We start from the raw sequence: 11,899 nt of genomic DNA, 5'->3' as shown, positions 1-11,899 counted from the left end.
TGTAACTAAACAAATTTAAGTACTTTCTCTATTGAGTTAGTATTCGTGGCGAACAAATATTAGGGGGAACCTACATAGCATAGCTTCAACTTTGGCTATACTTGAGGTACTATTTGGACTAACAGATTGAAAGTAGTGACCGAGATTAACTCATTAGACGTTAGCTAGGGGGCCCCCCTTAGTGGGGGAGAGAGAGACACCCCCCCCCCCCCCGGGTCATTCTAATTCTTATCACTCTGAACAGGTGGTAGGTTTCAGCATCTGTATAGTAAGGGGTGGGCAGGGGGGGGAAGGGGGGCGCCCGAGACATCAACCGGGGGAAGGCTCATCGCCATCTCTAATGGAGAGCGGGCCATCAGACAACGATAGGTAGTCAGAGTCTTAGTCCTGCTTCTCAGGCTCAGGTACGTTTAAGGTATCTCAGGGGTGCTGTTCCTGAGATGTAGTTGGATAGCTTGAATTATTTGTTCAGGAGTTTATGCAGAAGTCCCGATACCTAGAGGGGGAGAACAGGTGATTATGTATACATTACGGTCCTTCTGGTCGACGTCTAGTGGCCAGCCATTCTTCGGCTTCAGATGGCGAGGAGAAGAAGCGGGTACGATCTCCATCTATCACTCGCAGTCGTGCCGGGTACATCATGGAGTACGGGAGTTGCAGGTCCCGGAGCTGCCTTTTGATGCCAAAAAATGATGCTCTTTGTTTCTGGAGATCCGCAGAGAAATCCGGAAAGATGGATACTGTGGCGTTGTCATAGCGTAATGGGCCTCCTTTTCTGGCTGCTTGCAAGATTGTGTCCCTGTCGCGGGAGTTAAGGAGTTTCGCTAGCAAGGGTCTGGGTGGAGCTCCTGGTATAGGTGGCTTCATGGGCACTCGGTGGGCTCGTTCGATTACGAAAACTTGTGATAGTCCAGCATTGGGAAGGAGCTCACGGAGCCATCGCTCCATGAATTCTTCTGGTCTCTGCCCTTCAGCTCGTTCTGGCAGGCCCACTATGCGCAGGTTATTTCGCTGTGAGCGATTTTCAAGATCATCCGCCTTTTGTCTCCAGTATTCAGCTTTCTGCGTTAGGTCTCGTATTGCGGCCGACATTGGAGAGACAGTATTATCTAGTGTGGAGATTCTATCTTCAGTGTTTGTAACTCGTTCTCTCAGATTTTGAAGGTCTTGTCTTAATAGACTTACGTCCATTTTTACTTCGTCAATTTTACCAGTGAGAGTAGTGGTAGATGTCTGTATTGCGGCTAGGAGCTGCTCAGATAGCTGTTGCAGGGTCTGAACTGTGCCCTCAGGTGGGCCTGGGCTGGTGTCTTTTGCCGCTGGCGTTCCCGTTGGGGCGGATGGGGTGGACTCAGGGTTGGGGTCTTTACGGGTTTCCCCTCTGTCAAATGCTTTAAGTCTGTCCACGGATAAATTCTGCCTGGTTGGGCCCATGATGGGGTTGCTTGTGTTTCTTGCTTTAAGGAGTTTTGCAGTGTGTTAGGTTCCCAGCAGGAGACCTATAAATGTCTCTGATCTGTAATATAGGCACTCTTTTCACGGAGAGGTAGTTTAATATGCTGAAGCTCAAGGATTATGATATTTTCACCTTCGCAGCAACTTTGGTGCAGGCGAGGTTTTATTTAGATGCGTGGCAGTCACTTCAGCGGGTATATAGCCCTGTTCGCTTTTCTCTCTGGTGGTTACTCCGGATTGCTGGTGGCTGCAGTGTAATTATATCAGTGAGAGACTCTCATAGGAGTGTGCTCCCTCTTCTTTCACTGTGTCTCGTTCTCCGGCGCTCCCCCCCGGGCCCCCTCCCCGCAGGTTGTGGAGGGAAAGGGCGCAGCTCCTGTTCTCGGGACTATATGGGAGCTTTAAGTGGGTCGCCCTCCCCTCTGTCTCCCTGTCAGTCCAGCACCGTTCCGGGTGTCTCTTCCCTTGCTCAGGGGGAAGGATCGCTCGTGTCTCCCCAGCTATCTCCTTTCCCTGCGGTCGGCCGGTGCTCCCTTCAAGATGGCGGCGGTGGTCGCGGCTTTGCTGGTCCACCGCCGGTGTTACCTTTGCTGTTGGCATTGCAGGGGTGCTGAAGGCGGCTCCACCGCTTCTTCCCTGGCCGTCCCTCCTCTTCGCGGCCGTCCGGTATTGTTGTTAAAGTATCGGCGGCGGTCGCGGCGCTGCGGAACCCCCGCCGGGCCTGCCTCCACTGAGGATACTGCAGGGACGCTGCGAGCGGCTCAGCCTCTGCCTCCCCGGTCGTCCAACGCTGTCTGGAAGCTGGCGGCAGTGTCGCAGATCTCCCGTCGACGCCGCTCCCGCTGTGAGTATTGCTGGGGTGTTGTGTGTTGTTCGGCCTTTTCTTCTCTCCTCTCCACGCTGTGTCCAAGATGGCGGCTGCCGTCACTGCGCTGCAGGTCGTCCGCCAGTGTTGTCTCCGTTGTGGGTGCTACAGAGGTGTTGCAGGTGGCTCGGCCCTCCCTTTCCTCACCTCCGCTGATGTTTTGTTGGGTCTGGGGGCACTCAGGATCGTTTCAGGATGGCTGGTAAGTCGGCAAAAGCGGGAGCTTCACTTACATGCGGCCGGTCTGTTCGGCTGCTTGGCCACGCCCCCGAGATTTTGATTTTTAATTATGCCAGTATTCGTTGCCTGGTGCTGAAGAACGCTCATGCAAAATTTCACTCAAATCGGACCTGAACTGTAGATTTGTATACAACACAAATAGACAGATTTTGCGTTTTATATATAAGATTTTCTGTACATGCGGGGGCCGCATATGAAGTGTTTTTATAGCATTTTTGTTGGGTTTTTTTAACACTTAGTGCTCCTGCAGACAAGTGTAGGCGCAGATACGCTCACGATAACGTGACTTTTTGCGCTGTGAAAGTCACGCTATCACATGCATCTCTGCCCTGTTTACTGTACTTTCTATGCTGCTGGGAAATGTTCACATCGGCGCAGGACACACCCACTCCGTGATTTAACCCTTTCCAATCCACTGTCTGACCTCTGAAGGCATTATGATTTAAGGCTGTACGGCTCCAATGTTGGAAGACATCTGTCGGGGTTCTCTTACTGTATATTGCCGGCCTCTCTGCTGTCTGAGCCTATCCAACGTGTCACCTCATGCAGTACTGGCTTTAGCCAGCATATAGCGGCGTTGTATAACGGCAGAAAAAAGTAAGCCCCCTAGGAAAACCAGGGTACAAATTGGATTGGAAAGGGTTAAAGGCCTGTGCAGCCTAATTAGGGCGGAACCTATCTTTACACTGTTCTTTTCAAACTCCCGTCCTATCTTTTTTGGCGCAGGAATTGTGTGCGAGAAACACACTTTATAGGGTGGTTTCGGACAGCCATATGTGTAACTGTGCTCGCCGCTACGGAATGTAGTTGTGCATGAACAGGAGTTATACAGCCGTGATTTAGGAACGCTATCTGTTCTCCTTAGGGAGTGCACCAAGAAGGTCTCCCACCCACTGGCAATATTTTCTTTCTTGCACTGCGAGAGCACGTGAAAACTCTCGCATCGCAGCGCAAGAAAGAGGCCGTTATAGAACCGGCATATCGCAAGTGGTTTCAATGGGGCCAGCGACAGCAGCGCTAGCCCCATTGAAAGCATAGGGAGAATGCCGCGGACGTCTGCCACAGCTGTGACAGCTGTGATAGCTGTGGAAGGAGTTTCCTTCATCCCCGCAGGGACCGCGAGGATGAAGGAATCCTCTGCCACAGCTGTCACAGAAGTCCGCGGCATTCTAGCTCATTGCTTTCAATGGAATCGGCACTGCTGCTGATCCCATTGAAAGCACTGCTTTCTGCCAAGCCCCGCAGAATGATTATCGGGGAAGTGCTTGAAATATAAGCCCTTCCCCGATAATCATCAATAAGTGGTAAAACAATTAAAAAAATTATTACTCACCTCTCCTGCGCTCAGCCGCGTCCTCCTGCTGGCCCCCTGGCACTGCTATTAAGCTCTTTCCGCAGTCGAGATTTAAAAATCCCCGCCTCCTGAAAGGGCTGTGCAGATTGGCTGAGGGCTCAGCCAATAGCAGCTACTGCTTAGCTATTGGCTGAGCACTCAACCAATCACCCGTAGCCCTTAGCTATTCACTCATGAAAGCAATGGGCTAGAATGCTGCGGTCCCCGTGGGGATGAAGGAAACTCCTGCCACAGCTGTCACAGCTGTGACAGCTGTGGCAGAAGTCCCCAGTATTCTCCATCTCTTTTCAATGGGGCTAGCGCTGCTGCCGCTGGCCCCATTGAAAAGACTGGCGATATGTCGGCGTGATGCCGATATCCCGGCGTCATGCCGATTTTTTTCTCGCACTGCGATGCGAGACTTTAACTTTAGTCTCACATCGCAGTGAGAAAATATTGCCAGTGGGTAGGAGCCCTTATAAGACCATTCATGCTCTTCTGGGTAATATGCAAATACCATACAAGGGGAGAAATTCACGCTCAAAACTAAATGACATAATGCATGCAGTTTTTGTGATGCTGTTATTTATTATGGTTTTGGCCATGGCTAAAATATATTTTATTTCATTTAAAAAAACCTATAAAATATAATCCCCACAACTGCAACCACCGTACTATATGTGGAAAACACAGTTTCCGTCTTTGCAAGTAGTAAACAGAGGCGTACTCAGCCTGGCTGCCTAGGGCAACCAGAGCTGTAAATGCGGTGCTGATAACAAGGAGCGTTCCATCCCAATAAATAACAATACAGTATACAACATGTTGTCTCTGCCGGGGCTTCCCTCTAGAGGAAAACATTTTTTTTTGGCCCAAATGTCTTCCAAAGGTTCATCTTATACATATTAAAGAGAGATGTTCCAGATGTTGGTGCATGGAAGGGACTCCAGACTCAGGATTAATTTGGGCCTAAGTAAATATTTGGACAAGAGACATCCATTCATCCATCCATGAGGCATTCAATTCCAAAAGCAGCATCGGCTGGGAGCCAAGCTACTGTGAAATATTTGTATTCACACTGAGTAAGTGCGAGAGATTTGTAGACAGGGATAAGATAGATTTAGACAAGGCTAGAGGAGGTTTATAAGCAGAACCTTATCAGCTGGCTCTGCGGGACAGTCAACGGTTATTACGATTTTTTGGGATTTATTCATTCATTTTATTTTGAGTATTTTATATATAATTGAGGTATTTTTCTACTTCTATTATAATTTATCAGGAACGGATACAGACAACAGATGGCCCTTTTACAGGAACAATGTATGGACCCCTTACTCTTCCAAAATACCCCTTTACGTCTCTTTAGTAAGTACTTGTGCGCCATGAAATGTATTAGCTCAGTCAATTCCAGGAAGCTGCATTCATAGTGACAGTGCCTCCTTGCCTACTGGTCCTATGTGCAGCTGTATAGGTTACACCTATACTATCGGAAGGTCTGCCCTTGAATTATGTAGCGTGTGGGTAAATGCTACTCTTAGGCTGGCCATAGATGGTGTGATGGTTAGCAACATAATTCTCGCTCTCAGGCACCACACACATTCAATACTGTAATAAAAAGAGGATCTGTCAATTTTTTTGTTCATGTGGGTATTTGCACAAAAATTTGCAACTATTCTATTTTCTGTGCTGGCCCCGACACTTTTTTGAAAAGTGGGCGGGTTTGCGGGAGGGGTGTGGCACTCCGACCAACAGTTATGTATAATTTACGTCAGAAACCAGCGTAAATTATATCAGAATGCCATTTTGGACATTGTGTGCGTTTCTAGGAAGGTACACAGAGATGCTAGGATGCACTCAATACATGAAGAGGTGTGCGCCTTTTTATGTATTAGGCACACAGGGAAAATTACACTAAATTTGGAAATTTGCTCCCCTTCTAGGACCTTCAGAGAGAGGTCATATGACTTTGTTCACTCTGATTTTTGTTGCTATGAACTGACAGGCTGCACACCGATTGGCTGAAAGACTGGGTATAAAAGACAGGTCCTATGAATTCCAGGATACTGAAAACACTAATGCTGTGGGTAGCTTATTATTTCTGGAGATAATAGCCATACAATACATCCATTCTTCTGCCTCATCTAGCTCGATAAAGGACAACTTGAGCCTCGTGTGGCATAGAGTGCTAAGGTAGCAGAAATGCAGTTGCTAAAGGTTGCGGGTTCAATCCCCACTTGGTTCAGGTAGCCGACTCAAGGTTGACTCGGACAAAGGCGGTAAAATGAGTACTCAGCGTGCTGAGGGGTAAAACATGACTCGAGAAGGCAATGGCAAACCACCCCAAAAAACAGTCTGCCAAGTCTCATTGCTTGCACCAGGAGACTTTACCTACCCAGTTATTCTTTCTGGAGAGACAAAGATTAGTTTAGCTCGATAAAGGACAATTCTGACCGAAACGCTGCTATATGCTCTCTCTACCTGCACCCAATATATGGAATTCTTGTCATTTTGTACACAATAAAGAACAATACTGTTTTATAGCATTTTAACTAAGTCTGTGCAGCGTTTTTTCTATTTTTCTACACAAAGGACTGTAATAATACTAATAAATTATGAGGACTTGTCCAAACCAGGAAGCCCCTAAAACTGAACGTCTTTTCCTACTCTTACTAATTGCATTTTATCTGCATTATTAGACATAATATAAAGCAGTTTTATCCCTTCTGTACATTGTCAGGTCCTTCATGTAAATTAAAGACTGTTGTAATCCAATGCGTTATCTAGTGCAGCCATATTTACATAGTTAGGGAGATTTCCCTTGAGTAATAAATATTTGTTATTAACCTGTGGAGTCAAATGAAAAGAAAGAGACACAAGGAGACAATTTCAAGTCGCAGCGAAAGATCAAAGTATATCTGCCCGTTATTTCTCTTGTAATAAAGTATTCGGAAGGCATCTGTATGTCTCATGATATAGCCTGTAACACGAGATTAAACGGCTGCACTAAGCACATCCCTTCATTGAGAAATCAATCTGAGCAATTCCCCAGATAATTGCCTGCCCATTCATACATAATGCTGCCACATTTCCTTTTTTCCTCCATGCTATTTAAGAAATATAAAATAGCGCACGTCCTCCTGCAATGGGGCTGATTGCTTTTGGCCGACATTAATCGCTTGTGATTGGTTATACTACTGATTTTTTTAAAGAGATTTGCTCTATACGCTGAAATTACAAAGTGAAGGTTTTACAGGAAATTTCATCTACCTCTGCTTGCTAGCAACATCTAGATATATTGAATATATTGATTAGACTGGCGATTTTTCAGCTAAGGCTGCGTTTATACACTATGATGTTATAAGATTCAATGTCTGAAGGTTTGATTACTGAATGGACTGTATAGAATATTTGGATAGAAGGACATTTTTAATAAGATGCAAAAATTATTGCTTTATTGCTTGTAGTCTGGCATTGAGAAGCTAGCAGTTCCTATGCTGATCATGGAAAAAGCAGTATCACCCAATTGCCTGTCTGACAAGTTTTTAGCTTGTTTGACTCATTTCAATTATGAAGTCAGTTATTATCAACTGAACCTGATTGATTAGCTGTGTCCATATCTCAGTATGCTTGCTCATCTGTTTGATTGAATTACCAAAGGCTTTAATGGAGACTGCTCACAGAATTGTCAGTCTTCTACTGTCCTAGTATCGTGCATTTAAAGAAGCAACATGGGATAGGGCACTCATGTTCTCTACATCATTGGGGACCCCAGTGATGAGACATTTATGGTATATCACATGAATTAAGCCCCATTTAGACAAAACGATAATCGCTCAAGAGATGTCGCTCAAGCGACTTTTGAGTGATCATCGTTGTGTCATTTACAGCGCGATCACCTTGCGCTGCCAGCGGAGGACGCAGAAGACAAACGGGTGTCCCCACTTGTCTTCTGCATCCAGCTGTTCTGCGCTCCAAGCACCCGGCGGTTATACAGCTGAGCGCTCAGAGCACAGGCTGCAGAAGACAAGCAGGGTATCCCTGCTTGTCTTCTGCATACAGCTGTTCCCCCGTTCCAGCGCCTGGCTGTTACACAGTCGAGTGCTCAAAGCGGAGGATGCAGAAGACAAGCGGGGTGTCCCCGCTTGTCTTCTGCATACAACTGTTCCCCACTCCAGTGTCCGGCTGTTATACAGCCGGGCGCTCGGAGCGGGGGATGCAGAAGACAAGCGGGGTGTCCCTGCTTGTCTTCTGCATCCAGATGTTTTCTGCACGGAGCGCCCGGCTGTCCCCGCTTGTCTTCTGCATCCAGATGTTTTCTACACGGAGCGCCTGGCTGTTATACAGCTGAGCGCTCCATGCTGGGTATGGAGAACAGAGCTGGACCGCTCTGTTCTTCATACTCAGCCTGTTATCAGGGAGCTGGATACAGCTGAAACAATAGTATCAGCTGTATGCCGCTGTGAATCCCTGATAAGGCTCATCGTCATCTTTTTAGCACGCTAAAAAAGACAACGATGAGCATAACGAAAACTGCACGATGGGTGCACATTTACACATGACGATTATTGCTCAAAAGACGGCTTTTGAGCGATAATCGTTGTGTCTAAATGGGCCTTTAACATCACTGCCAACACACTGGTACTATTGTTGATTATATCCTGACTAGCTAGGGTTAATATCTCTTGTCCTGACTAATTAGGGTTTATTAGTCCTGCAACTGTTAGCTGATATAGGTAGTGACTGGTGATTGACAGCTCTGTCAGCCAATCAGCTTCTCCCATTTTCCCTATATAATCTGGTTCTTCCTGGCTGGAAGTATCATTTATATTTCAGTATTTCTGGTCAAGTCATCTTGCTCAGTTTACCTGTCTGTTGTCTGGCTACTATCTTCTCTTTAAACCCCTGTGTTCCTGTTTGTTTGTTTTGTATTATGTTTATTCTCATCTTTTATTTGTTGTCAGTTACTGTTTGTCCCCGATTTCTCTACTGTGGTTCCCCTTTGACTTTGGACCCAACCTTGTGTAAGCAGTGGGGTTGTCCCTTTTGGGACAGGTGCCCCGCTCTGATCGCTACCCCTTGGTTTTGTCTGCTCCTGCGTCTAGCAACCTTTGTAGCAAGCATTAGTGCCTATCCTGACTGCTCGGATACCAAATCATCCCATGGTTTTGTCAGTAATCCAGGATGAGCGTGACAGTGTCGCTTACAAAGGACAAAGACGTAGTAACAACGGAGGTTGAAATGTTGCAGCCATATTTTGGATGGAGGAATAAAGTATTTTAATAATCCTTTGCATTGTTGTGCTTCTGTGGACTCTTCATTGTCACATGGACAAAGATGGCACTATTGCTCTAGTACACTGCATCCAAATGTAAGTGTAAGTGAATGTGATTGCAAGTTAACATGACCCAGTTACAGGCAAGACATCCAAACCTGGTGGATTTCTTGTGACTGTCAGATCACAACTTGCAAGTTGCAATGCGACTGTTTTCACTTATTTTAGGATCCAATGTAGCAAGGCCACAGTGCCATCTTTGGCCATGTGACACTTCTTGCACCAAAAGTTGATGTCTAGGACTAGCCTAAAAATGTATTTCATCCATTTAACAGTTGAATGTGGCTGCTGACCATCACTCTGGGTAGAAGGTAGTTTCAGAGAACCATAAGCGTGGGGACCTCTGCTATAGAACATTCTATTTTGCTTGCGTGTCCCAATATTCATCCCCCACAATATGTCCCCAGTATGTCACAGTATCTATCTATCTATCTATCTCATCTCAATCTATCTCATATCTATCTATCTATCTATCTATCTATCCGGTAGTACTCAAGTCTTTTCATTTCTCTCTCTCTCTCGATGACCGACAGGTTGTCTCAGCGATAATCGTTCCTGTTTTTTCTCAGGAATGATTATGGCTAGTTAATGGTGGCGGAGTGGGCCGGGGATCATTCCGGCCCACCCGCCTCCATTCACAGTAAGCATGCAGTCATTCATAAGAGAGACATGGAGCTGACTTCTGCGGTAATTGACAGATAGAGGTTACAGCCAAGTAAAACTAAGAATGGATCCAAATTCTCATTACTTTGAGAAATATTCCCATCTATTAGCAATTCACAACTATCAACAAGCTACACTGGATAAGATATAGCGCTGCCACCGCTAAAATGCAAACAACTTGTTCCATTCATGTAGAATCACTACAACCTCACAGGTCATATTTTGCTGCGTAAATATTTGCAGCTGAGCTTCCTTCATCTCTGACTGATGTCGGTTCCCTTAGATGTTGTGAGGTAGTCTTTTTAGCTATCTTCCTACATATTAGTCTTTAAGATGTAACAACTCCAGATAATAGCTTTCACGGGGGATACAGTCTAAAACTTAAAACAATCTGTTTAGCATAAGGCATCGTTAAGAATTCCTGAAAGAAAAAAAAAAACCAAGACATAAGGCAGAGGACATCAATGGGCTGTCAATCTCTTTCGAAGAATGGTTCTTCTAATCCTCTGCTCCAGAGAGGGAAGGAATCCTTTTTTAACTCCAAATACACAACCAGAGACTCCATTTGCCTTTCATGTCTGAAATGAACAGTTAAATGCCCTGAGATGAAAGTGAAATAGAACTCGCTACCTCTTTATAGATAGAAGCTTGGGGTCATCAGTGACCTGACATCAGAAAGATTCACCTTGCACATTGGTGTCACCATAGGGTCATCAACAAGATGTAACATTCCCATTGCTGGTAAATTGTTCCTGTATGTGCATTAATAAGTAGATATCTTCAATGGAGATAAAAGATGAAAAAAATCATCTATTAAATCCAGTTGTCTCTGGGGAAATAGAAAAAAATGATACATAAAAAATTTGTGTGGGGGCAGCTTGACCTCGAGAAACTGGAGATTTATTACAAGAAATATGTATATTAGAGCAATCTAGAAGATTTCAAAGTATCCAGCGTTTAGTTCATATGTAGTTTTCAAGTTATTTGGCAATGAAACCAGAGCTATTTCGTACCAAAATAGTAGACCTATGAAGTCCCTGCAGAGAGGGGCCAAGACTAGACTGGCATTATTTTTTATTTTAATGGGTTGATTTCCACTACCCTTGTTTTCTAACTCCATAGAGGGATCCCTGCACCATACGTTCTCACCAGCCAAGAGAGAAGAAACAAGGGTGAACAGACATCAAGTTCTCCTGACTGATTAAGGCCTTATTCACACAACTGTATATGTGCAGGTATTGTAGCCGCATCAAATCGCAACCACCTCAAGCATTGGTTTCCAATGTACTCATTCAGATGAGCGATTTTTAGGCGTGTAAAAAAATTTGCGCCGGCAAAAATAGCTCATTGGTGACCAAAAACAGTGACCGATTTTATATGCAATGTCAAAAGACAGCTCTTGCCCTATCTTTTGACGAGATACGCTAGCACTCCCATAGACTCCTATGGGAGCTGGAAAAAAACGGGGGGGGGGGGGGGTGAGGGAGTTTAGCTGCGTCTATCGCTGGGAAAAGAAGACAGCTGGCCCGATTTAAACACTAGCAGTCATTCCGAGGATTTCTGCCGGCTGAGGGATTTCTGCGCTACAGCATATTTTTTCGCTGATATGCTGTAACCGTCCCATATGAGTAGACGAGAAAACGCTAATTAAGATCAGGACTTGATCATGGCTATTCTTCATTCATGCGATTCTTAGCTGCAATCGGCTGAGCGTAAAAACAATCATAAATTAGTCCCATTTTATATTGAGTCTAGAAATGTGGAGTGAATTTTTATGCCACCTAGCTAATTGAGCCAGATTGCGACAAATTTTGTGACTTTTTAAAAAGTCACATTTCTTAAAGGGGTTGTCCCGCGGCAGCAAGTGGGTCTATACACTTCTGTATGGCCCTATTAATGCACTTTGTAATGTACATTGTGCATTAATTATGAGCCATACAGAAGTTATAAAAAGTTTTTTACTTACCTGCTCCGTTGCTAGCGTCCTCGTTCCCATGGAGCTGACTAATTTTCG

The sequence above is a fragment of the Eleutherodactylus coqui genome, chromosome 6 (genome assembly GCF_035609145.1).
Source record: "Eleutherodactylus coqui strain aEleCoq1 chromosome 6, aEleCoq1.hap1, whole genome shotgun sequence".
NCBI lineage: Eukaryota > Metazoa > Chordata > Amphibia > Anura > Eleutherodactylidae > Eleutherodactylus > Eleutherodactylus coqui.
This window is presented reverse-complemented; position numbering follows the sequence as displayed.